Source organism: Protopterus annectens, chromosome 2.part1, assembly GCF_019279795.1.
Source record: "Protopterus annectens isolate FY-2018-M chromosome 2.part1, PAN1.0, whole genome shotgun sequence".
Lineage (NCBI taxonomy): Eukaryota > Metazoa > Chordata > Ceratodontiformes > Protopteridae > Protopterus > Protopterus annectens.
This window is the reverse complement of record NC_056729.1, coordinates 1,141,485,055-1,141,511,981: the sequence shown is the minus strand read 5'-3', so window position 1 is coordinate 1,141,511,981 and position 26,927 is coordinate 1,141,485,055. Positions and strand designations below refer to the sequence as shown.

The 26,927-nt window shown below is 43.7% G+C and overlaps 1 protein-coding gene across 5 annotated transcripts in view; it reads right to left on the bottom strand.

Annotated features, from left to right (window-relative positions):
* Positions 1–26,927, bottom strand: part of PBK (PDZ binding kinase) — a 1,262,077-nt gene that overhangs the window by 791,076 nt on the left and 444,074 nt on the right. The window lies entirely within an intron of this gene.

The window sequence follows — 26,927 nt, the reverse complement described above, 5'->3', positions numbered from 1 at the left end:
GACTTAAGCTTCTTGCTAAAGATATGAAAAAACTCTCCTGCCCAGAGGGTCAGCAGTTAGGGAAGAAGGTGAAAAAGGTAAGACCAGAATCTTCTACTGTCCAGCCTCTGCCAGCTGTTTCACCCAAGGTAATTACAAACCTGGAGGCTCGCCCAGCTGTGTTGGATTTCTCTACCACGACCGTGTTGGAGGCAGGTGAAGATCAGGCTGGCAGCATGTATGAAGAGGCTTTGCAGTCCATCACTGGTGTGCTGGCTTGGCATCCAAATTAACTTCATGATTGATACAGATTATTTGTACCTCGCCACTGAAGCTAAGCAGTTCCCTTTATAGATGAGGGACATTATGAGAACATTTAATATCAAGCCTTGACTGCATGATCACATGCCCTTTCAAAACAAGCTATAGCTCCATGGTGATTTTACTTTTGTTTGACTTTTATAGTAAACCAAAGCACCGGTATTAATTTGCATTATTTTTTAGCTTAATCTCATATCCTTTAATGTTATAATTTGGGCAAAATCAGCAGGCTTATGCAAGCATCCCATACTCCATATACCATTCTTCAACTCTCCTCCCATAGATTTGTGCTGTTATAGGTTCTGGTGTAACCACTATTCTTGTATTATTTAAGACCGTTTATACACTGTTCACACTTTTGCTTATTTTATTGGCATTGATACAGGGGCAGTTCTTAGACAAAAACATGCATGCCTCTACCCCGATCCACTACCCCCATCCCTCCCTAAACTAGCCTCTGCCTCTTAAAACCAGCACACGTTATACAGTTTTTCCTATGACACTTTCCCCAAATCCACATCCCAAAATACTTCTAAGGTTTAAAATTTCATTTATGAATCCTACGGTTATCTGGCCCATGTTAAGCAATAGGTATAAACAAACGCATCAAGCCATGGACTCCTGGGTCCCATTTTGTAAAATCTGCACAAGGTTACTCTCCATATTAAATCATTAGACAGCACATGGCGATCCACTTCTGTATTCTAGCCCCAACAGAGCTCCTTATTCCTTGGCCAAAGACTAATTTCTCCGGCGAAAATACCAACTCATGTATTATTCATTTATTTATTTATTTGACATTTTTTGACCGGGAAAGTGCACTGGGTCAGATAACCCATTTTCAGTGGTGGCCTGCGGAGAAAAGCTCCACATAATATTTACAGTTTTAGCAAGATAGTGAATACTTACAGTTTTAACAAGATAATGCACGTTACATTTGTTTTAGGAAACGCACACATTTGAAGGTTACATTTGTTACAGGAAACATACCTTTTTGAGTTAATAGAACTCTTATAGTATAACATGACATAGTAAAGTTAGTATGCATAAGGTTACCTATGTACAAGATAAATTTGGCTGGTTTGAGTTTTTTTGGAATTTGCCATGTGAGTATCTTATTTTTGTTTAGTGGGAAGAAAGCAACTCTAGAGTGGTTTGCTGGCTTTGCAGGAGCAATGAGGGTTATTCAGATAGTAGCTTTTCAAAGCTAACAAAGTTTTCGAGACACTCAGTTTGAGTTATGTGGAAGGGTAGGGAATTCCAAAGTTTGGCTACACAGTGGGAATATATACTTTGTCCAGCTCTTTTGTTTGGTTTGGTCACATCTAAAAGCATTTTGTTAGAAGATCTAAGGGTTCGTATTGGGGTGTATGTGTGAAGAATGGAGCAGAGTGCAGGGCAGGAGTTGGGTTGGAAAATAAGCTTATGTGCAAGAGTTAACTGGGTATAGGTGAGGCAGTCAGAAAATTGAAGCCAATTTAATTCTGAGATGGCAAGGCAGTTGTGAGTACGGTTTGGTTTACCTGAGGCGAAATTAGCTATTTTGTTATAGCAGGATTATATTTTATTGGTAAGTGGTGAGTGTAGGTTTGAAAAATGGCACTGCTGTACAATAGGGAAGGGATGAGTAGGGTATTGACCAGTTTAACTTTTGGATGGTTTTCCAGGTAAAGTTTGTGACTGTATAGTTTTCCTAGATTGAAATCTGTTTTCTTTATAGTATTAAGAGTATGTGGTTCAAAGGTGAGCTTATTATCAAAAGTTATACCTAGTAATTTTGCTGTGTTTACAATTTCAATTTCTGTGTTGTCTAGAGAGGATCCTGAATTGTATATCTGGTTGTTTTGTGGAGAAAAGTAATAGTTTATTTTTGGGGGGGATTTAACAGCAGTTGTGCATTATTTAGCCAGGCTTCTACGGTTGAGAAGACCTTCTGAGTGGTTGTCAGATCATCTGAGAAACTATTGGCAGTAATGATGACTGTAGAATCATCTGCATATTGGATGAGGCTACTTAGTTGGGTGGTTTTATGGAGATCGCTGATGAATGTGTTAAAGAGAAGGGGCCCTAGTATTGATCCCTGTGGAACTCCAATATTATTTTACTGATAGTCGGATTGTTGGTTGTGCCATTTGATATTGTTCCCTGTTTGGATAAGAGGAAAACAAAGTGAGAGATGTGGGAGAACAGCCTAGTTTAGATACTTGGTTTATGACTTTAGTATGGGATACAACATCAAAAGCTTTTGATAAGTCTAGTAAAATAACTTAAGTGGGGTGTCCAGTGTCAATGGATTTGTAAACAGTATCAGTGAAAGATAGTAGGGCTGTGGTGGTGCTGTGTTTAGGACGGAAACCATGTTGTGTTGGGGCAAGGAGGTTAAGAAGCTGAATTTGTACACATTTTTCTAGTATTTTTGATAGTGGAGAGAGTATGGAGATTGGTCGATAATTAGAGAGGTCATAGGAGGAGTTTCCACCTTTATGAAGTGGAGTAATTATGGATTTGTTCCATAGGAGGGGGACACAGAAATGAGCAATGGACCAATTTATATGAATGCTAATTGGGTATGCAATTGCTTTTTCTGCCAATTGTAGATATTCTGGGGGTAGGTTGTCAGCCGACAGAGAGCAGGGTTTTAGTTTGGATAGGAGTTTGAATACAAGAGAGGTGGGAACTGACTGAATAGTAAAGGAGGGAGTTGAGTATGTGCCATTTGTGTTGTCTGAGGAGGGGAGATTGCCGTTTAGCAGTGTTGGACAATTCTTGTTGTGGGAGTTTGGGTTAGGTGATGGGTCTTTGATTAACTTTTGGAGGATAGTAATGAAATGGGTATTGAATTAATGAGCAATCTGTTGTGGATTATATTTAGGGGAAAGATTTTGTAGGGTGCCTGGATTAAGTAGAAAGGAGACAGATTTCCAGAATTTTGGGGGGGTTATTGTGTAGGGAGGGTAGTTTAGAGGAAACTTAGTTTTTTTTTTGTCCTGTATGACTAGTTTTTTTTTTTTTTTTTTTGCCTTATTTTGAAGTTGTCTGAATCCTAGTTCATTTTGTTTTGCTTTGTTATTATGCCATTTTTTCCAAGCTTGGTCTCTCTGGGTAGAGAATTTGTTTGGTCATTTTTGTTAGCCAGGGGGCATGGCTAACTTTTGTTATTTTGATTCATATAGGTGCTAGACTATTTAGGGTATCCAAAAAAGTGTTGTAATTATGTTAAACAAATGAATCAGATTTTTAGCCTTTAAGTTTAATTTTATTTTTAATTTAGCCTAGCTAGAACAGCGGCTTTACACTATAAGGAGGGCCCCACACAAGACACTAATTTAAACCCCCCGTACCCACGAAAAACGTCTTTCATTGAGACTGATACAAGCCCACAACCCTATAAGTAACATTTAAAATTTAGAAAAGAAATAAAACTCACTTAACTTAAAGCCTAAGCAATCCATAAACCAGTGAACGCTTATCAACAGACTTAGGAAAATGAACAAATACAACATTCAAGGCTGTTTAAGACCATCGAGAAATTAATAATTATGGCAGATCTGAAGTTTTTACAAAAGAGCAGCAGCACACAATCAGATACATAATAAATCACAATATTTATTGGTTTAACAGAATGATGACAGCTTAATTGCGTCGATATGTTTTAGTGTTTAAAACTACTTTCAAGTCGTTTCAAACCTTTATTGCAACTTGATAATCTTTCTCTGGATTATTAATCTGTTGTTAAAGATAACTGTTAATGTACCAGATAGACCAGTAGATAACCATATCCACAAGCACACCAAGTCAATCCTACCATAACGTCTTAGATGAGAAAATAAAGATTAAACCACCCCTTCCCCTCCCCCATGATCAAATGGGCAGGAATGGACTTGGAAACACCCCTTAGAATAAGGACATAAACCCGGTTTGTCTATCTGTATACTCAGTCTACTAATAAGCACTAATCTGTCAATAAAATACTTAACTGTGACAGAGTTGCAGAGTCTTGCTTCTTACACCATAAACAACACTTTTTGAAACTGGAAGACTCACAGGCAGATAATCACAGGGAAAGACAAAGCAGAAAGCCCAGAGACAGGACAGATCTCTGCCAGAATCAGTGAATAGATACCTCATTTTAATTCTAGTTGTCCCTTGGTGCCCACTGACACTAAGGATTTATCACTTGCATCACCACATGACTGGAAATATGCAGATACCATGTTTTACTCAGTTTTTAGTTGGGAAAGAAGCTCCTACCACTGTTCTCGACTATCATCCTGGGTCTCGGCATTCTCAGTTTTTTGATGGGCATGTTCACTTAAAAAGAAACAAAAAATTAAACATGCTTCTCCTACTCCTACGGGTCCACAAAGTGGGTGGCAGGCCTTCACCTCACGGGGTATTTACTGCTTTAACATCCTTATTGCCTCCTCAAGGGGTTTCATTTCCTGCTCCTCCACTCCCCTTAAAAGGCCTAGAGAACAGGATTCTTCTGAGGATAAATCTGATTTCTGATGATGATTCCCTGACTTACTCAAGTTCCTTCTCTTTTGGACTCTGACTCGGAGAAGGAGGAATCTATTAGTCCTGATGTTCCTTCAGAGGATATTTCCTTTGGGGACTCGCTCTCTAGGATGGTGGATTTTTTTTTTTTTTTTTTTTTTTTTTTTTTTTTTTTTAAGTGGGATTGTGCTCGGGTCTCTGATGTCCATAAGAGATACTATACGTTGCTGCATTTGGAATCTCCCAAACCTGAGGCTACCCTCCTGTTTTGGCTGCTTTGCTGGATACTTTTTTCAATGCCTCTCATGTGCCCGATTCTCTGCCCCCCTGCTCCAAAGAAGCCTGACAGGTATAACAGGGTGCCTGATGATTATTTTTTATATAAATGTCCTGCTACTGACCCCTCTGTAGTGTCTGTAGCCTCTGATAAGCCATCTCATTTGCTTCCTTCGCCCAGGTGATTGCCTTCTCACAAGGACAGCAGAAATATGGAAAGGCTGGGTAAGAAGGTATACACTTCTACTACCCTAGCTTTTAGGGCTATTAATTATCAAACCCACATGTCTAGGTATGTATTGACTCTTCTTTGTCAGGCCTGTCAACCTCCAGACTCTGAGGGTAAAACTTCTGTTCTTTCCTTGCTAGGGACTTCCCCTCAAGTTGTTTGTCATTCTATTATATGTAGTTATGATGTGTCAGATGCTGCTAGGGCTGATGTTTTTGGTTCAGTGATGGAGGTTTTTTTGGCTTAGGGCTTCAACCTCTACCTGATAATATTAAAGCTACGTTGATGGATGCTCCTCTAGATTCTAAACTTTTGTTTGGGGAAGCTGCTGCTGGTTTAAGTCCCTTCAGGATAAGGGTAAGGCCTTACACAGGAGCTTAAACATGCATTTCTCATGTGCCTAAATTTCAAAGTAACTACCCTGCTAAAGCCTACCTTTGTTAGTAGGCAATCATGCCCTTTTACTAAAGATAGGGAAGAGCAGAAAACGGGATCCTCCTGCTAAGGCTGCTCAGTTTTCAGGGACTTGGAGGCCTTCTTTTCCAGACAAACCAGGTGCTGTATGACATACCTCTCAACCTCTTAAAACAAGAAATCTGAACAAAGCCATAAAAAAGTGGTACAAAGGCCCAAAACAGGGACAATTTTTAAATATTGCTCTTACAAACTTAGAAAGTTGTTGGAATAGCAGGTTTTGCATTAGCATGAATTTTCTGAAAAATATAAAGTCTGAAACTCAAACATCTGTCATTTTCTAACTTCAATCTTTAATGATTCACTACTAATTTGCCAGAAAACAATTTTATGAAAAACGGGCCAAACATATGAGGCCAAAATTTGGACATTCTGTGAAAATCTGTACATTTGAGAGGTATGCTCTATTACTAGCCATCTCTTCCCAGCCAAATTCCTTTTATTCTTCCTGTTTGTTCTTCAGATCATTCAGGATGCTTGGGCTCTGTCGATCATTCATCAGGCATACTACATGGTGTGGACATCCCATCCTCCTTTTATGGGGATTCCTCAGCTTCGTCAGGAACAACTTCCCTTTTTCCCAGAGGTTCTTCAAAAATCTCTTGAGTCAGGGTACTATTCAAGAGGTACATGTGTCCCAAAGGGGGAAACAGTTGTACTCCAGACTGTTTCTAGTGCCGAGAAAAGAGGGCACTTGGTGACCTAATCCAGACCTTTTTTAAAAGTGCCTTGCTTTCGGATGTTGTGCCTTCAGATTCTGTTTCTTCTCTTGCTCCCTCAGGCCTATATGGTGTCTCTAGATCTCAAGGATGCTTGTCTCCATATTCCAATCCATCCTGTTTTCATGAAGTTTTTGCTTTTTTCTGTTTTTTCCTGGCATTTTCATTTCTCTGCTTTGCCCTTTGAGGTTCCTAATGCCCCAAGGGTGTTCACCAAATGCCTTCCTCTTGTGATTGCTTTTTACAGGCTTCAAGGGATTCAAATATTTCCTTACTTACACAACGTATTGATTCAGGCATCCTCTCCAGAGGTTCTTTTGCAAAATCTTCATTTTGCCATTTGCCTTCTTCAGAGCCTGGGGTTCACTATAAATTTCAAAACGTCTTCTCTAACTCCTAAGGATTATGTTTTTCTTGGTTGCAGAATTCAGACAGTGCCAGTGCTTGCATTCCTCCCGCTTCCAATGGCCTTAATTCTCATTTCTTTCTTTCACACTCTTCTTCCTCTGGCTTCCATTACCTCTAGGAAGTTTCCGAGAGCTTCGGCTTTCATGGCATCCTCTATTCCAGGCATGGGAAAACTACGGCCCGGGGGCCACATGCGGCCCGTTAAACGTTTTGATTCGGCCCGCCAAACTTGAAAAAATTTAATAAATTAACCTTGTTGTTTTATTTCCCCTGCAATTCTGATGTTTCCTCACTAGATGGCGGACTCTAGATATATTGGCTTTGTTCGGCTCTACCTTCGTGTGTGAACAGACCTTCAGCATCATGAAGATCAACAAAGCCAGCCACAGATCCAAGTTAACAGACCTACACCTCAGATCTATCCTGAGAATCGCCACAACAAAACTAACTCCAGACTTTGATGCGCTGGCTAAAAAAGGAGACCAACAACACTGCTCCCATTAAAATGTGTGTGTCTCCGTGATACGCACGTTGTTAAAATAAACAGTGCGCGCAGATCAAATATAACGCTTCACAGACTGACCTGCTGCAACTGTTTCGTCCTTGCACTGGTCGTTGTTGACTTTTGGCACCGGGGAAACAAATTGAATAAAAGGAACAGGACAAGTACATCTGCATCTCCTACCGATTTTGAAAAAAGACAGTCAGGAGGAGAGTGATGGTGATATCCTGAAGGATAACAGAACTTTCAGTGCTTTAAAATAAAATGGTCATTTATTTGATTTTCAGTGTTTAAAGACTCATTTCGAAGTCAGAGATTTTATTGTAATGCTTTTCTTCATTTTCATTGGAAATTAAAGCACATGTTTTCTCCATATCCCAAGATGTGTATTTTTCCCCCAATGAGGTGATGTTTTCAAAGCATGCCATCTATCTGCTCCTGTTCCGGCCCCTTTGTCAAATGTTAGAACTCAATGTGGCCCACGAATCAAAAAGTTTGCCCACCCCTGCTCTATTCCAATGTTCCCTCTGTCCAAACTTCATAAGAGAAAGTTTCAGTGGTTTCTGAAGTTATTGTGGGTTCAACATGCACATCCTCTATGAATCCAGGAATCCCTCTTCACCCCCTTCCTCCCTCTCATGAATTGTTCAGAGACACTTCAGACATGGGATGAGGGGGGGGGGGTGACATTTGGCTCTCTAAAGGGACAGAGGGTTTGGTCGCCTCATCAGCAGAAGCACATCAATGTCAGAGATGAGAGCTCTTCTACTGGCTTATACAATCCTTTCATCCTATTTTCTCTCCAGGGCCTCTCAAGGTGCTCACAGACAATATCACAGTGATGTGGTACATCAACAAACAGGGAGGAACGAGATCTTATTGTCTTTGCCAGTTGGCAATTCTGGTATGGGATATTGCCGTCAAGCGACTCTTCAGGCGGTTTATATCTCTTTTGGTCAGAACACTGAGTGAGTCCTTAAGTCAGTCCTATGAATGGATGCTTCAAAGAGATGTGTTTCTGGACATTATCCACCAGTGGGGTACTCCAAGTGGATCTTATTGACTCACCTCCAAACAAACTTCTTCCTCTGTTGGTCCTAGAGTTTCAGGTCTTCAAGAATGGAAGGTGGACACCCTCTTATTTTCTTGGAAGGGGATGTTTCTTTATATATTCCCTTCCCCTTCCTCTCATTCCGAAAGTCATGTTCAAAATTCAACAGGATGCTCCCAAAAATCTTGTTGGTGACTCCCTTTAGGCTGCAATAGCACTTGGTTCCCGCTACTTCTGCATCTAGTCAGGGGTAATCATCATAAGTTACTCCAGAGGATGGATCTAATCATACAAGACAAGGGACCTCTCATCCATCCCTACCTGTGCATGGTTTAATGGACACTCTGGGTGAAAGGATTTTGATTCCTCATAGACACCTTTTTTCTGAGAATATGCTACAAGTCCTGCAGAAGGCCAAGAAAAGTACACTTGTGTACACTTACCATAAATGTAGATGTTAGAGTGTATTCACTGTTGCAGTCATTACATTCGGGTAATCTGCTGGCAGGTTGCCCTCAGTCGGCCTGAGTAACAAAGTTTTGGGTCCTGCGTTGGTTGCTGTCCCTTCATCCATGACGTCAGGGGTATAAAACATGCAGCCAACGCCATTACATTGCCCCAGATGTCAGGTGCCCCCCAAATGGGGAGCAATATATATATATATATATATATATATATATATATATGCATGCATATAATTTAAAATACAAAAAATATACCTCCAAACAAAAGCAAATACACCAAAAAGGCTTTTAAGCATAGTAAAAGAAAGGAGAGGTACAAGTAAGAGAAAAACAGGGGGCTGGAGGGTGGGTAACCAGGACTGTAACAGTGAATACACTCGAACATCTACATTTATGGTAAGTATACACAACTGTAATATGTTCTTCGTGTTTCACTGTTGCAGTCATTGCATTTGGGTAGAATCCCAAAGCTATGGATGGGAGGATGGATTTATAGAGCATTAGGAGCATAAGGCCCTGCAGGGACAGCAGTGGTGAAACCAGCTCTGGATTTAGAGAAGAGCGGTAAATGGCAATGTTTTGTGAACATATGAACTGAGCTTCAGGTAGCAGCTTCTAGAAGGTCTCTGGTAGGAACCCCTCTGAGAAAAGCGGCAGAAGTAGATGCAGCCCTGGTGGAATGAGATCTGATCCCCTTGAGGATAGGTTTACCATGGTGCATATAGCAGAAACAAATACAATGGCTTATCCATTTGGAAATAGTCTGCTTTGAAATAGCCTTTCCCTCTGCCCCTTCAAAAAATGCCACCAATAGTTGTTCAGATTTTCTTAGAGATTTTGTCCTGTTTAAGTAGAATCTAAGTTGTCTGTGTACATCCAATGAATGCAGAATCCACTCAACCTTGTTCTGTGGATTGGGAAAGAAAGTTAGCAGATGAATGGTCTGATTAAGACACTGGATACCACCTTAGGCATGAAAGATGTATTGGTCCCGAGAGCCACCCTGTCCAGATGAAAAATAGTGAAAGGCTCCACTGCCATAAGAGCCTGTAATTCTGAAATTCTTCTAGCTGAAGTGACTGCTAAAAGGAAAGCTGTTTTCCAGGAGAGAAATTTTAGGTCTGCAGTAGCAGCTGGCTCAAAAGGAGGGAGAGTGAGATTTTTCAAAACAAAATTGAGGTCCCATGCAGAAGTTGGTGCTCTCCTGGGAGGTCTTAAATGTTTGGCCCCTCTGAGATACTGCTTTAGCAGAGGATGAGAGAAGAGGGGAGGTTCTGTGTTGTAATGAGCTGAACGGCAGAGGCATGGATTTTTATGGAAGAGAAAGATAGGCCCTTGTGAAACATCTCAGTTAAGTATTACAGAATCTGATGAATATTGGGCATTGCTGTGCTTATTCCTTGTGACTGGTTCCAGGCACAGAATCTTTTCCATTTGTCAGCATAAGATTTTCTAGTACTAGGCCTTCTAGCCTCCAAAAAGACATCCATCACAGGTGTGCTGAGGGATGGCAAGGGTGAAATTAGTTGATTAGCCATGCTGCAAGATTCAAAGTTTGGAGCAGAGTGTGCAGAATTTGGTAGCTCTACTGAGACAGTAGGTAAGGTGTCTGAGGAAGGTGCCATGGAGGAAGGTGCGCACATTGCGCAGGAGTGGGTACCAGTGCTGGCGAGGCCAGTCTGGAGCAATCAGAATCATTTTTGGTTTGTCCTGTCTGACATTAAACTTTGGAGAGCAGAGGCAGAGGGGGAAAAGCAAAGACCGATAGGTTTTTCCAGATGAATGATAGAGCATCCACTTGCAAGCTTTTTGTGATGAATTCTTGTGCAGAATTTGTCCAACTGATAGTTCTGGGGTGAGGCAAAAAGATCCATGTCTGGGCTCCCCCATTTGCGTGTCAACCATGTTGAAAACTTGTGGTTCCAGTTTCCATTCGTGTGGGTCCATTAGATTTCTGCTTAGTTCGTCTGCCAGAGTATTCAGCTTTCCTGGCAGGAATTGAGCTTGTAGTTGTATTTGGTAGGTCAAGGCCATGTTCCACAATGCCATGGCTAGTCTGCAAAGGGGGTAGGAATGTGTACCCCCTGCTTGTTTATGTACCACATTACTGTGGTGTTGTCCGTCTTTATCATTAGTTGTCCTGGATGAAGATAGTCCTTCAAGGCTGTCATTCTGTACAGCTGGCATCTCTTTCTGATTGATATGTAGGTGCATTTGATTTGGGCTCCATTTGCCCTGAATGCACGTTCCTGCCAGATGTGCCCCCAAGCATAGTCTGATGAGTCTGTAGTTAGGGTTTGGGCAGCAGGATGTGGAGTGAATGGCAGTCCCTTGTTTTGGTGGCAGGCCTCTGCCCACCATAGGAATTCTAGTTGCAGGCAAGGTATGATAGGAATCATTATTTCCAGGCTGTGACAATGTTGACTCCATAAACTTTTTAAGTACCACGGAAGTTTCCTCATATGCAGTCTTGCATACGGAATTAGAAGAATGCAAGAGGCCATGAACACCAAGGCTTGCAGAACTTGTCTTGCAGATAGCAGGGTTTTTGTGGCCACCTGTTTGAAGTAAGTTACCAATTGAATTTGCTTTTCTGGCATAAGTCACCTGGGCAGTTGTATTCAAGCTTGCACCCAGGAATGTAATTTTTTGAGAGGGTACCAGTTGTGATTTCTTTTCGTTTATGGTGTAACCTAGATAAGTTAGAACCTTTTTTACAAACGCCAGATGCTTTAGAAGAATGTCCTTGTTTTCTGCTTGAATTAGACAATCGTCCAGGTATGGATATATTTGAATATTTCTTTGCCTGCAAAATGCAATTACTGGAGCCAGGCACTTTGTGAAGACACTGGGCACAGTAGATAAGCCAAAGGGCAGTGCAGAGAACTGGTAATGCAAGTAGCCTGCTTTGAAGCGGAGGTATCTTCTCCAAAATTCCCTGATTGGGATATGCAGGTAAGCCTCTTTCAAGTCTAGAGTTACCAACCAAGCATCTTTGCCTAGCATAGGTAGTAACTGCTGAGTCAGCATCTTGAATTTTGGAATGTCCAGAAATGTGTTTAGAGTGGATAAGTCCAGAACTGGACGCCATGATTTGTCTTTTCTGGGTACCAGGAAAAGTCTTGAATAGAAACCTTGTCCCTTTTCCTCTTCTGGTACTGGTTGAATAGCCCCCCATGTTCATGAGGGACAGAACTTTTTTCTGGGACTCTACCCATTGATTTGGGGGCAGATCTGGCCATCCGTTTGGGATTGGCAACATGTGGAAGTGAAATCTGTATCCCTGGGATACTATATTTAAAACCCATATGTCCTGGGTTATAAGTTGCCAGTTTTGTGCATGAACTGCCAGTTTTCTCCCCAAAGGGGCGGCTAAAATGTAAGTGCTTGGTGATTGTAGAGGGAAGTCATTGAGTCTTTTTACCATAGGGAGGTGCCTTGTTTCCAGATTTGGAGGAGGAGGCACCCCATTGTTGTGTTCTAAAAGTTCCTTGTGACAAAAACCTGGAGCCTTTGGAATGTCTTGATTTGACTTGAGCGGCTCTCGAGGGGACTGGAAAGGACCAGTTCTTAGTAGACCAGTGTCTACGAAATCTTAGAGGTTGCACTTGTAAGAAATCTTTCACAGTTTACATATATTTAGCTTTATCTTCCATCTTTTTTAACACTTCTTCAGCCTTATTATCAAAGAGACGATCCTGTTGTAAAGGAGCATCCAGCAATTTTGCTTTAACATGGTCAGGCAGAATTTTCTCTCAACCAAGCATGCCTTAACACAGATCCAGTTACAGCAGCCCTGCAAGAGGCCTCCAAGGAAACAAAACCACATTGCAAAGTATGTTTTCCAACTTGTTCAGTTGAATGTAATAAATCCTGCAAATCTTTATTTTCCACCCAGTCAGAGATTAACAATTTTCTGTTTATGTAGTCCCATGATATGCTGTTGATATTTAAGCATGTGGAATTGACAGTTTAAAGTCCTTATTGCCAAGGTTGCAGACATGTAAACCTTCTTACACCATATATCCAGCGCCCTGAATCTCTATCAGGAGGAGGAGGAATTTTAGCAGTAGAGGCCTTAATGCCTTTGGGACCCTGAGAAATGGTTTCAGGATCAGCAAAATGATTTTTGAAAAGGAATATGTCTGGCTTACAAGGAGCCGGAGGCAGTGAATCAGGAGTCATACTAGATTCTGAAAAAACATCAGCAACAATGTCTAGAACAGGAGGTATAGCCAAAGGCCTATGCTGAGGAAGAAGAAGAAAATCCCCAAGTCTCTCTTTAGATTCAGAGAAATCCTGACTTTCCCAGTGGAAATGTTCCCTTAAGGTATGTAAAGTTTCCCCAAAATAAAAATCCTCATGGGGAGAAGCAGAAGGAATGTAATCTTCTGCATCAGAGTCCTCATAAATAGGAATAGACAAATCCTGTTCATTAGAAGAGTCAGAAGAAATAGAATCCTGCTCAGAAGATTCATAAACAATATTTTGCCTAGGCCGCTTAGAAGGAGGAAGTTGGTTACCCCTGATCAGAGTAATTAAATCTTCATCCATTTTGATCATTTGTTTTTTTACGTATAGAGGCCAGCACATGTGGCCCAGGAGTCGGTTTTTTAAACAGAGATTTAGATTTTGGCCTTATTTTGAAGTTGGCGTCGGTCTAATATACAAATCTGTAGGCCTGAAAAAACCCTCAGACGCCTGTGCCTGCACAGTGGCTCCGGACTCATCCAAGGTAGAGACATCCACGGGTTCCATAATTGAAGTATCTCGTGGCATACCGGACTCCGAATGGGTCTCAGTAGAGGCCTGCAAATCAGAAGTAGCAGGTATTAGGGGCTGTGAAAGCACCTCACTGAGTACCCGTCGTCAGTTTTGGACCTCGGCGGTCTGTCTCTGTCTTTTTCTTTCCGGTTTTTAGGTATTCCGGTAGTCGGATTGCTAACGGACGACATTTCTGGATAATTAAATCTTGATCCAAAGTATTTAGAAGCAAAAACACACCAACGTTTAATCATGCGTTGATTAAATTTAGCACAAAACCGACAGCAAGGCATGTTGTGATCACGGCCTAGGCAAGGAATACAGTACAAATGAAAATCCTTATGAGGTATTTGCTTCCCACAAGTAATACAATTATTAACTTTTACTGACATCGGTAAGGAGCAAGAAAAAGTTTCCCCAACGGGGTACTTCGCTTTTAGTTGAAGACTTTGGTTCTGAAACTCAAAAACGAAAAATTCAGGAGTCTGCTGACCAGCACTTGCAAACTGCTTCTGCTTCGGGCACCGCACGGCAAGAAAGACTGGTGTAATGGCGTCGGCTGCATGTTTTATACCCCTGACGACCTGACATCATGGATGAAGGGACAGCAACCGACGCAGGACCCAAGACTTTGTTAATCAGGCTGACTGAGTGCAACCTGCCAGCAGATTATCCGAATGTAATGACTACAACAGTGAAACACGAAGAACATCCTACTACTAGAAAACCGTACTCATGTAAATGGAAGAGGTTTCTTATTTGGTGTCTCGTAACCTGGACCCACTTACTGTGGATGTTCCTTTGGTTCCCTCATTTGTGTGAGTTGCTCAATGCTGGTTTGGCCTATTCTTCTATTAAGGTCCACTTATGAGATATATCTGCTTGTCTGCCTTTTCCTCCTTTTTTCGCTTCTAGATTTGAAGTGAAACAATTTCTTAAAAGGTGTTCTTAATATAAGACTGCCCAGGAAGCCTGTATTGCCTCACTGGGATCTTAATTTTGTTTTGGGGAAGTGGACTTGGGCTCCTTTTGAGCTTGCTGCTTCAGCTTCCTTGTAACACTGTTCTTGGAAGATTCTTTTGTTAGCTCTTACTTCTGCCAGATGGGTGTCCAAGTTACAGGCCCTTTGTCCTCATGAAAAATCAAAAAAAGGCACGAGTGTCCTTATGCACGAATCCTTCCTTTATGCCTAAGGTGGTTAATGAGTTATCACTTAATCAGTCTATTAATCTGTCTACTTGTTTCCCCTTTCCGCAAGCTGACCGTGAGAGGGTGCTGTATATTTTGACGTGCATAGGCAACTCAGGGTTTATTTGGAGAAGACCAAGGCTATTAGAAAATCTGATCAGTCATTTGTTCCTTATCATCCTAGATCTTTGGGACTTGCTGTATCCAAGCAAAGTATTTGTTCTTGGATTTCTAAGGCTATTTACTTTTGTTACACTTTTCATAGCAAGAGCCTTCCTTCTTCAGTTAACGCTCATTCTGTTAGAGCTATGGCTTCTTCTGGTGCTTTTTTCAAGGGCTTAGGTACTAATTCTATTCTTGAAGCAGCTACACAGACTTGTGTACATACCTTTACCAAATACTACAAAAGTTGGATGTTATGTATAGAGCTAGGGCTGGTTTTGCTAGTACCGTTCTTCAGGGCTTTTTAAGGGACTCTTCTGCTACTTTCCTCTCCCATGTTCCTCTTGAGCTTTGACATTCTCCCATATATTAGAATACTGCAGCAGTGAATGTAAAGACATAGTACAGTTGTGTAAAATCTTATAATGGTAGAAGTCCTTGCCTTCACTGGTGTAGTACTCCCTCCCTCCATCTCCCTAGTCCTTTGCCTTGCTGGATGTACAGATTACCTCCTGGGTTCCTTGGACTGGTGTTCCTACTTGGGCAATCAGTTCTGTTTTTGGAAGGCCTGAACATCACTTTTATGCCCTACGCTAAACAAGAAGTGTTTGGGTGATGTTCGGCATACCTTTAAAGCAAAAGGAGTCTTTGGTAGACTGCCCGGACATTGGCCTTCCACAGCAGGGAATCCCATCTTGTTAGAATATTGCAGCAGTGAAGGCAAGTACATCTACCGTTATGGTAAGATTCTACACGGTAGCACTTTGCCGCTGAGAGACTTAAGTGCATGTGTGACTTTGCAGATCCTGGCACCAGACAGGCAGCTGACCCTGACTTTCTCTCCTTGTACAACCTGGGGAGGGGGACCTGTGTGCGTTTCACTATATATTCGCCTATGACCAAAACATTAGCTTTGAGGTGTTTTGCCTTAAGGGCTTAATGGGTGAGACACTGATGCATGTGTTGTGTGTGTAGTGGGTTCTGTTGGGACTGTCATGTGTGGAGAAGGTTTACATTGCGAGGTCGCTGCTCTTTCAATAAACTTGTAATGAGTACCTTTGCGTATATGGGTTTGTGTGTTGTGCACTTGTTTTTTTTTGAGGAGATGAAGTATGTGTGCTGACAACCTGTTTGATATCGGGTTCATTGTTACTCGAGAGACTGCATTTATTCTAGATTCATTGTACACTTACATCTCTCACATATTATATTGATAAGTTGTAGGAGCACATATTATCACTACACAAGGGTATAGTCATTTAGCTGTGTAAAAACACAAGTACCCTTATTAATCATATGTAGATGGTTGTTGTTAACAGAGTTATTTTATGAGCAGCACCAACTGGGCTTATCTATGAGGGACACAGGTGCCACCCCAGAGGCTGAAATAGGCTCCTACTGCATGTGAAGCAGCACTCCTCAATGGCCCTGTTCAATGGCAACCATGACTATTGGTTGGGTGATTGTACAGTTGCCTCTGAGCTGGCACCTATGTCCCTCATGGACAGGGCCAGCTGAGCTGGTGCTGCTCACAAACAAGCTCTGCTAAAAACAATCATCCAACTATGCTTAATAATGGCACTTGTATTTTTATAAAGCTAGGCTTCTACACACGCTAGTGCCAATAGGCTATTAGCTTTATATGAAGGCTATTAGCTTTGTATGAACCTATGTGCCTATGCAGGCCTCACAACCTGTTGTCCCCCACATGGCCTGCTGATGTCATCCCCTACAAGTTCACCTGCCCCCTTGTATAAATCAGACGTGTGCAGTGGTGCATGCATTAAGTACTGTGTTCTGCGGGAGGTGCACTTAGATAGTTAGGGGTTATGTTCTCACTGTAGTTAACTGTGTGTGTGTGTGTGTGTGTGTGTGTGTGTGTGTGTGTGTGTGTGTGTGTGTGTCTAAACAGAAGAGCAGAAGTATGCATCCCACAGTTACCCCTCCAAGGGCATGGATGGCCAGTATTTTGATATTTGCACATGCCTACACAGCCTTTTCATGCAGGCCTCCCAAACTCTTGTCTACCACATGGCTTGCTGATATCATCTACTATACGTTCACCTGCAGTCATGTATAAATCAAACTTGTGCAGTGGCGCATGCGTTAGTGTGTTCTGTAGTCTGTGTACTTAGAATGGTAGAGGTTCTAGTCTCACTGCAGTCAACTCGGGGTGTGTGTGGTGTGCATGTCAGAGCTGTTGCTTGACATTAGAGAGAGCATTTTACACCAGCATGTGAACACTTATTACCATATTCTCCTCCCCAGACATCGCTGATGTCATCAGCTATAAAGTCTTGTTTGACACATTCCAAGTCAGACTTGAGCAGTGGTGCTTGCGTTAAATCCCATGCTCTATAGTCTGTGTACTTAGGTAAGGATTCTATTCTCACTACAATCAACTTGGGGGGGGGGTGAGCTGTCTGACATTACAGAGAACTTTTTACACCAGCATGTGGAACACTGTTACTACCATATTCTCCTCCTCAGACGCTGCTGATGTCATCAGCTATAAAAAGTGTTGTTTGACACACTCCAAGTCAGACTTGAGCAGTGGCGCTTGCATTAAGTATTGCGTTCTGTAGTCTGTGTACTTTGATATTAGGGGTTCTATTTTCACTAGGGCTGCAGTGGTACAGCGGTTAGCATTGTCGCCTCACAGCAGAGGTTCTCCTGTTTGATTCTCAGCTGGAGAGCCCTCTGTGTGGAGTCTGCATGTCCTCCCCACGGTCAAGTGATGTTTAAAGACATGCAGGTAGGTGTGTGCATGAATGAGTGTGCCTTCCTTGAAGGTTGGGCATCGGGCTGGCACCTCGGCACCGTAAAAATCTACTGCCAATCATTAGCGGACTGGAGTTCTGCTGTGGCGACCCCTAACCAGGAAAAGCCAAAAGACATTACTTTTATTCTCACTACAGTCAACTTCAGAGTGTGTGCGTGTGTCTGTGTGTGTGTGCCGCTGCCTGACATAGAAAGCATTTTACAACAGCATGTGGGACACTGCTGATATCTACATTACACTTTTGGATATGTAGTACTCCCACCAGAGCAGGTTCAGAGACTGGCCTGGGGGCCAGGCTGAGGTCACGTCATCTAATATAATAAAGGTTACAGTGACATGGTTTTTAGTCTGTTCACATACATCATTGCATGGTGTGTAGGCTCTGTGTTATCTTGCTTAGAAAGCACAGTAGTCTCCAGATTCTACATGTGTCTGGTACGGTACATGTAAATAAACAATACTATACCCTATTAGTGCTGTAATGCAGCTTGACTACAGTGCTAAGATGCCAATATGATGGAGTGACGTATGCACAACACAGGCTTTCAGTAGCAGTTTGGACACTTGGTTGTCAAAGTTTAGACTGCTAAATGTGCTCCCAGTGTTTGCATCACTGGGTTTCTGCATAGCAGGACTGTTGCCATTGCGAATGCTGCGCTTAACATGGAACTCCACTTCTCAGATGGACAACACTGCAAGCAAACATTTCTGCATTTATTTCTAGATCATATGCATTTGTCACCATACAGTTGTGTGTGTTAGCTCCTCCTGTACTATGTTATCACCATTGGTGAACTCAATGATTACACAAAACATGCAAGTATCAGCAAACTTGGTAAGCCAAAGGCCATCTACTTTATCCTGTATTAAGAAATACAGTTCAAACAGTGAACGGCCAATCACAGATCCCTGGGGGTTAGCAATGGTGACAGCTCTACTGGTACAGATTGTGTCAACAATTGACATGTGATGTGTTCTGTTAGTGAGCCAACTGTTTAGCCATCAATGGACATAGGTTCATAGATTAGTGCTAAGCTAAGTGCCCTTGTGAGCCATTTAAAGCCTAGCCAATTATCCCTTGTGAGACTCAAACCCTGCACCTTATGTTTGTAAGGCAAACACCTTAACCATTAGGCCATCCTCCCAAGGCTTAATCCCCAGCTTGGCTGTTTTGTGAATGATGCCCGAGTATCTAACTGTATCCAAACCTCAGAGCAGATCACAATAGGCAGCATGCACTGTCTTACCTTACTCCAGGCCTATCACACAGAATCAATCTGCTGTGACACCACCACACATCACATATGACGTGACCAAGCACATACACCTTCCAGATATAGTGGAATACACAATTCAACATACCCTCCACACAGCCTATGTTTCTGTACATGGGAACATTAGCATGCATCCACCTCCGTTGGGGGGACAGCACATGATGCATGCATGTATAGAGACATCCTGACAATCCTTGACTATGAGATGCACCATCATGTCATCATGGACATCTGTTACACGTACACTAAAAAGAAGTTATGCACTCACCATAACGTTCCATGTGAGTTGTTCCATCTTGCCTTCATTCTTCACTCAAGGGTTCAGAGCTGATCCTCTGCTCCGACACGGCCGTTTAGCAAAGCTCAAAGATTACCAGTAGCTAGAGACCAAGCCCCTTATCCCATAATGCATTGCTGGAAATACCTCAGATCTTGTTTGCTGCGTATACCATATTGCTAGTAAGAGGACTAATCTCCCCAGAAGGAAGAAACACTGAATAACCAGGATGAAGTCAGTCTCCAGGTCAACCGTCAGCAAGGTGGGGGAAGGAGAGAGGGACGTGAGAATGAAGGCGAGATGGAACTCACATGGAACGTTATGGTGAGTACATAACTTCCTTATGTGAAGTTGTTCAATCTCAATGTTCATTCTTCACTGATGGGTAGCGTCCCTAGCACCCTAAATCCTGGCTGGCTCATGAGAGTACATTTTTCAGGACCATAGAACCAAAGGAAGCCCTGCCCCTGGAGTCCTTGTACACTTTGCAATGAGTGACAAGTGTGAGGCTTAGACCAAGTGGCTGCAGCACAGACATTGTCAAGAGGTAACTTGGTTTGAAAGGCCGAAGAAGTAGAGTGCACTCTGGTTGAATGCGCCTTCACTTTATGCAACAAAAGACCTATTAGCAGATGAGTAAGTGTAGGCGACACAATCTGAAAGCCACTTAGAACTGGTCTACCTTTTCTAGCTTCAGAGAATGAAACAAAACGTTGGTCTGACTTTCTGAAGTCTTTTGTTCTGTACATATAGTATCTAAGCTGTCTGTAAACATCAAGTTTGTGCAGCATGTATTCTAAATTGTTGGTATGGTTGGGGAAAAAACGGGCAACTCTAACTTGATTCATGTTTGTCTCAGAACATACTTTAGGTAAAAAAGAAGGGCTAGTCCTAAGGGATACTCTGTCAGGATGAAAAATCATATTATGGAGGCTTGATAGATAATGCCTGAAGCTCTGACACTCTGATGGCAGAAGTAATGGCCACTAGAAAAATAGTTTTCCATGACAGAAACTTGAGCTCACAAAATGCTGGTTCGAAGGGAGAAAGAATAACATGGGAAAGCATGAAATTCAAGCTCCAGGGAGAATAAGGAGTCTTCATTGGAGGTCTCGTGAAAAGTACCTTTGAGGAAGGCCTTTGATAACTTTTAGTTATGTACTCACCATAACTTCAGATGTTTGGGATCCATCTCGCCTACATTCTGACTGATGGGTTCGGAGCCAATCCCTCGGCTCCGACTCGGCACGCTTATGCCAAAGAGCGAAGTCTCTTATTGGCTGAGCTTACTATATCCCAGGATGCACCACTACCAATCCCCCAGATCTAGTTTGTCCGCATACATGCACACACGCACGCACTGCTTATATAACATCGACAGATGATACAAGATAAAAATAGCAGAACTCAAACCGTTCCATCTCTTCTGATCTCCAAGGCAGGGGGAAGGAGGGTGGGTATTAGGAATGTAGGCGAGATGGATCCCAAACATCTGAAGTTATGGTGAGTACATAACTAAAAGATGTTATGTGATCCTATCTCGCCTACATTCTGACTGATGGGACAGCGTCCCTAGCACCTGAATCCTGGGTGGCTCACTGGAAAACACTCCTGAGTACCGTGGAACCAAATGATGCTCGCCCTTTAGATGCCACATCCAATTTATAGTGGGAAATGAAAGTGTGCGGGTTGGACCAAGTAGCCGCAGCACAAATCTCAGAAATAGCGAGCTTGGAATGAAACGCAATAGAGGTAGCCATAGCTCTGGTAGAGTGAGCTTTGATAGATTTATTTATTTATTTATTTATTTGCATTTGTTTAACCAGGATAGTCCATTGGGCTCAAGAACCCGTTTTCAATGGAGTCCTGGGGAGAAAAGCTCCACATACATATTAAACAGAGAATGAGGATATACATATACATTACATGGGGTTCAACATGAGAAAAGTAACAAGTACAGGGGAAATATATATACATTTGCTAAGGTAAAACATAGTAAAATGTACGTAATAAATCGTGCAGAAAAAAGCTGAAACAAGGCAGTAAGAGTTACACCAAATTATTAAAAAAAAAAAAAAAAAAAAAAAAAAAAAAAAAAAAAATGTTGTAAGTTACTTATTTGAAGAGGAATAAGCCTGAGTTATGCAATCTCTAATCCATTTGGAAATAGTAGCTTTAGTGATGGTTTTACCCAATTTATTATCTGAAAAGGACACAAACAATTGGTCTGTTTTTCGAATTTGTTGAGTCCTGTCTAGATAGAAGCGCAATTGCCTGTGAACATCCAATTTATGCAAGGTGTATTCCGCTTCATTTGAAAATTTTGGAAAGAAAACTGGTAGCTCTAGAGATTGTTGGAGACAGAGACTAGAACAAACTTTTGGAACAAAAGATGGATTAGGCCTAAGTGATACTCTATCCTTGTGAAAAATCAAGTACGGAGGTTTGATAGATAGGGCCTGAAGTTCTGAAACTCTTCTTGCAGAGGTAATTGCAACTAAGAAGGCAGTTTTCCAAGACAGATATTTCAACTCACATGTAGCAGCCGGTTCAAAAGGGGAAGATGTTAAGGCACGAAGTACCAAATCAAGATCCCACGGAGGCGCAGGATGAAAAACCGAGGGTCTTAAAAGCACAGCACCTTTCATGAAAGTTTTACATAATCTGCTGCTCATCAACTGTGGGTCTATGGATTCGTGAAATTTGGAGATAGCTGCTAGTTGGACTTTAATAGTAGAGACTGAAGATCCTTGATTAAACAAGGATGTTAAAAATTTCAAGACCTCTGGTATCGGGGCAGTAATAGGGTCTAAGCCTCTGAGTTGAGCCCAGATAGCAAACCTCTTCCACTTACTGAGATACAATTTCTTAGTGGTGGGTTTGTGGGCTGAAGATAAAATGTGAATAACTTCCGGGTCTAAGGTGTGATTTCTGACTAAGGTCGGAAGTGGAGGAGCCAAGTTGTTAATTTCAAAGTGTGAAGGGACTGGTGCTGTCGTCCCGACTGATGAATCAGCAGGTCCGGAGTTAGATCCAAAAACCAAGGACCGTCCAGAGCATATTTCTTTAGGTAGGGGAACCATACCTGACGAGGCCAGTATGGAGCAATTAGAATCATTGTGGACCCCAATTGGGAAGCTTTCTGGATGACTTTGGGGAGGAGTGGAACCGGAGGAAAAGCATAAAGTAGTCCTGTTGGCCAAGGTTGGACTAGAGCATCCGTAGCTGCCTCCCCCTGACGCGGAGTCAAGAAAAAGAACCTTTTGCACTTTGTGTTTTGTGGTGTTGCAAACAGGTCGCAGCACGGATCCCCATCTTTGAAAACCTGAGCTGCTACTGTTTCTTCAGGGACCACTCGTGAGGAGAGAGAATCGTCCTGCTTAATCTGTCTGCCAATACATTGGATTTTCCTGGAATGTGGGTCGCTACCAGGAAGCGGTTGGTAGCTACTGTCCATTCCCACACCCTCATGGCCTCTCTGCAAAGGGGGTAAGATCTGGTCCCTCCTTGTTTGTTTAGATACCAGACCACCGACATGTTGTCTGTGTGGATAGCGATGTTGCCTTGAGGGAGAAACTTGTGGAGGGCTTGTAGGGACAGAAGTACAGCCCTCATTTCCAATACATTGATATGGAGAAAAGTTTTGTCTGGAAGCCAAGAACCCTGAACTAACCTGCCCAGACAATGCCCCCGTCTGGGAGGCATCCGTTGTCAAGGTGGCCACCGGAGGGGGTATAACAAAAGGTCTTCCCTGATTCAGATTGGACGGCTGAAGCCACCAGCGGAGGTCCCGTTTGCATGTTTCTGTAATCAGTATGAGATGATTGAGGGGGAGATCCTGGAAAGACCATTGTGTCGATAACAGCCACTGAAGAATCCTCATGTGCAATCTTGCCAGCGGAACTAGGAGAACCGTGGCAGACATTGAACCTAAAAGTTGCAGGACCAACCTGGCTGGGGCTTTGGATCTTGGAAGCAGGGCTCGGACTTGACCTTGTAATGTTTGAATCCTTTCGGTAGGAAGGAAGATGCGCATCAATTTTGAGTCTATCTCTGCTCCTATGAATCTTATGCTGAGAGGGCAGCAAGACAGACTTTGACCAATTGAATGTAATTCCCAGGGAAGCACCCAGGGAGATGGTGGCTTGTAGGTTGTCTAGTAGTAGATGCCTGGTGGTGGCAGTCAGGAGCCAGTCGTCCAGATAGGGAAACACTTGGAATCCGAGACTCCTCAGGTGAGCAGTCACTACTGCCAAACACTTGGTGAACACCCTGGGGGCTGTGGTGAGACCAAAGGGCAGTGCACAAAATTGGAAATGACTGTCTCCCAGGCTGAAGCGCAGATACCTCCTGGACGCCTGATGTATCGGTATGTGATAATAGGCGTCCTTGAGATCTATGGAGCACATCCAAACATCCTTCTCCAACAATGGGAGAATGGATTGTAAAGTGACCATTCGGAATTTGGACTTCATGATGGACTGGTTTAATTTGCTGAGATCCAATATGGGTCTCAGGTCCCCTGTCTTTTTTGGCACTAAAAAGAACCTTGAGTAATTTCCTGATCCGATCTGGTCTGTGGGGACCGGTTGGATGACTCCTTTTTCTAGCAGCTTTGAAGCTTCTGCGGCTGCAATTTCCCTTTGACTGGGTGGTGGGTCCGAGATTTTTTTGGACGGTGGGGGTGAGTGTGTGAAGGGAATGGTGTAACCTCCGGCAATAATCTGAAGCACCCAGCTGTCCTGAGTAATAGACTCCCAGGCTTTTAGGTGCTTGGCAAAACGGCACCCGACTGGCTCCGGAGCAGCACAGCCGGGCAATCCCTCATGAAGTGTGGGAGGCTGAAGAGCCACGAAAGGACTCGCGGTCTCCAGTGTTGCGGGGCCCTCTGCCGCCTCTGGGACGGCGTCTCCCAGAAAAATTTCCCCGTCCTCTGCCTCTGGAAGGGGAATCTTCCTGCTGTTGAGGAAAGAACTTCTGTGATTTGTGGAACCACATCTTCCCTCCTCTTTTAGCCTTTGGATAAGGCCGAAAGGGAGTGGAATAACGTGCTCCTACGGCAGATAAAGTTTTTCCCTCTTGCTCACAGCGGGTAAGAGTGTCTTTTACCTTGGGTCCAAACAAAGAGGACCCATCAAAGGGAAGACTTGAAGGCCTCCGCGAAATGACACAAACGGAGCCAGGCTTGTCTCCGTAGAGCCACGCCTGTGCCTGCCGCTCTGCCCGCCCCTTCGGCCGCATATGAAATGAGCCTCATGGACGAGTTAGAAATCGAGGTCCAACTGAGAGCTAACCGACTGGGCTAGCTGCTCAGGTAGGTTACCTGAGAGGGAGTCTGAGAGCTCCTTGACCAGATCCCTCTGTAGTCTGGTGAAATGTGCCAAATAATTCAGGGACCTTAGAGTAAAGGCCGCTGAAGTCAGGGTGCGCTTCCCGTACCGGTCCATGCTCCTAGACTCCTTATTAGGAGGATGGACGGACGTTGAAGCCTCTGCCACGTCCTGCTGTGTAGCAGATGCCACCACCATGGCATCTACAGCCACGCCTTTCATCAAGAACTCCTTCTCGGGTGGGGCAGACAAAATTTTGTTAGGGCGAGAAGGCACTGGTTCCACAGTATCTGGATGTTCCCACGCCCTCCGACAAACCAAATCCAGGAGCTCGTCGAAGGGCGGAGACACCCAGGAGGCGGAGGGCTGAGCCCCAAAGGCCTTGAGAAGCACTGACTCATCAGCGGAGGGGGGTTTGGAAATCCAGCCGCCTCGTTGCTTAAGGATCTCTAGAATGTCTGCAAATGAGACATCATCCGAGGACGACTTTGGGGACCCCTCCACATCATCAAGATCAGTGTCCGATGTAAGAGACTAGGGGGAGTCCACGTGCTTCCTCTTGCACGATCTCTTCCTTGGGGGCTCCTCCGAAGACAACTCCGAAAGACCCTCATGAGGAGGGGAACCCCCAGTGGGGGTAACCTCAGGCCCCGGGGCTCCGCTGCCTAGAGACAGGGGAACTGCCAAAGACCCAGTCTCCATGCCCAGGGAAGGTGCCGGTAAAGCCGTAGAGATGGCCGAAGAAGACTTGGCCAAGGCACTCCTCATAGCTCTGAAAGCCGGACCCCCAGAATCCTGGGAGGGTCTGGTCCCAGGAGCCATGATAGCAGACGGAAGTCCCGCGGCCGAAGCACCGAGAGGGAGGCTCGGAACAGACAGCATTGGTCCCGAAACGTCACCCCCGGGTCCGGCCGAAGAAGTCCGTGTGCTAAACTCGGACCCGAAGGCCGGGGTTGGAGTAAGGGTCGGAGCCGACCCTAGGATCTCTACTGGCTCCATCAGCACCTGCTCCGACGGAGCCGAAGCGGTCGGAGGAGGAATAGCAATGGAGTGGGCTATCGGCTCCGAAGCCAATTGGGTCGGAGCCGAAACAAATTTCTGAAAGACTGGGGACTGGAACAGTCTTTGGAGCACCCTGTCTATGTCTGAATCTGACATCCTTGATGACCTGGAAGAGACCGAACGGGTCCGAGTAGGTCTCTCCAACGGCTCCACGGGACTAAGGGACCGGCTCCGAGGCGACTCGATAACTATTGGCGCCGAGGGAGTGTCCAACCCAATTTCCATCGGTGCCGAAGAGGACTTCGGCGCCGAGGAGGAAGTGTCTGAGCGGACAACCTTCATCGGCTCCGAGATCAGTGGAGCCGATGAAGGTGACCCGCCTCTCAATGCCCCAGCCGTCGGCTCCGAGACCAGAGGAGTCGACTGGAGGCATCGAGGCAGACCGTTCCACCCTCGGCTCCGAAGTCCGTGGAGCCGAAGGAGAAGCCTGCCTATGTCTTTTGGCGGTCGGGTCCGACGGACTGGTCGGAGCGCCTTTTCTTTTAGCAGGAGAAGGAGAGGATGCTAAAGCTTCTTCAAAAGAGGGTTTGATAAGGCCTTTCAAAATAAGTTTATTTTTCCTCTCTTGGAGGACCCTCGAGGAAAACGCGTGACACACGCTGCAGGACTCCTGCAAATGTTTGGCGCCCAAACAATATACACAGAGAGAGTGGTCTTCTGTGATCGACATCTTAAAACTGCACTTAGTGCACTTTTTAAATCCTGAAGGCCTAGGAGCCTGTGACATTATGGTAATCCAAACACAGAAAACTAGCCAAGAAGAAACACAGGAAACACACTGACTAACACTATAGAAATTTCCTTGCTCTCTCTTCTTCTTTACTTTTCTGTCCTTTTAATAAGGACTAACACAACACCAAAAGAAGTAGATCCAATAACAGGAATTAGCCAACAACGAACTGACAGGGGAAGGCCCTTCAACTCTGATGGGACCTCTAGTCTGTCAAAACACAGTCACTACACAATATTTTACCAAGGAAAATACTCATTCAAGCACAAAAACCACTAGGTAGCTGTTAAAACAGCTTTTTGTTGAATTTTAAAGAAAATCCTGACAGAAAGTTAGTGAAAAAAACACTACTTAGCTCAGCCAAGCTCGAGACCACGTCTTCGCTTGTTAGCGGCAAACGAGATCTGGGGGATTGGTAGTGGTGCATCCTGGGATATA